We start from the raw sequence: 1,266 nt of genomic DNA, 5'->3' as shown, positions 1-1,266 counted from the left end.
ATGGCAATTACATAGCGGACCTTCCCATGTTGCAGAGCAGCGCAGGTTTGGCGCTGACTCGGCCTCTTCGCCTTGTTATAGATGAACGGAAGGGCTCGATCTCAGAGTTACGGGGGTGAAGGGGGGACCCTGACACGCACTGCAGGAGGAAAGCAGGGACCCTCCGGCGCATCCACGAGCTGGAGCGGATTCCGCCCCCAGAGCCCGCGAGGGTGACAAGGCGCCAAGCTACGTTTCGCCGCAGACAGAGCACTGCGCAGGGTGAGACCTGCCCGCACTTACACCCCGCTTATAAACGGGGGGCTTCAAAGGGGTGCCAGCTCGGCTCATCTGGACTCTGTCTGGAGGTTCGGGGAGGAAGAAGTGTGGGGGGCCCCCGTGAGCTTCAGAGAGAAGAGTGGATGGTCAAGGGGACCCTGCATTTAATTCTGCCCCTGATACTTTGCAGGCTTTTTCTCCCCCACGAGAAACGGGGCTGCAGTGGCGCCCGTACCGAGAGGGTCACACCTCTTGTCACTGTCACTGGGCTTTGGGTTTGCAGGGCACTCTGTGAACCTTGTGAAATTTCTTGTCTTCGCTCCACAGAAAAGGAGCCGACCTCCGGCCTCGGGGCTCCAGAATCTGCTGCTGTTTGGGGGAAGCAAAGATCCCCGAAAGGCAGGAATGCCTGGGATTTGCTCCGGCGACTCCGGCCTCTGCGGTCCCACCCCCGGCCTGGCCAGGTCAGTGTGGGCGTCAAGCAAAAAAGCCAGACCGCAGTCTGCGAGAGGGAGGCCCAGGGGGTCCAACCCGCCACCCTCCAGGTCCCTCTTCCCAGAGGCACAGCAGAGGCGACGGCCAACTCCCCAGACCAAATGATACACGCTGACACCCCAAACGATATGCATGACACCCCAAACGATACACACAGACACCCCAAATGATACACACTGACACCCCAAATGATACACACTGACGCCCAAACCATACACACTGACACCCCAAATGATACTGACACCCCAAACGATACACACCGACACCCCAAACGATACACACAGACATCCCAAACGATATGCATGACACCCCAAACAATATGCATGACACCACAAACCATACATGGTGACACCCCAAACGATATACACTGACACCCCAAACGATACACACTGACACCCAAACGATACACTGACACCCCAAACGATACACACAGACACCACAAACCATACACACTGACACCCCAAACGATACACACTGACACCCAAACGATACACACTGACACCCCAAACGATA

Source organism: Pteropus vampyrus, unplaced genomic scaffold, assembly GCF_000151845.1.
Source record: "Pteropus vampyrus isolate Shadow unplaced genomic scaffold, Pvam_2.0 Scaffold402, whole genome shotgun sequence".
In the NCBI taxonomy this organism is placed as follows: Eukaryota; Metazoa; Chordata; class Mammalia; order Chiroptera; family Pteropodidae; genus Pteropus; species Pteropus vampyrus.
Note: the sequence above shows the minus strand (reverse complement) of the source record.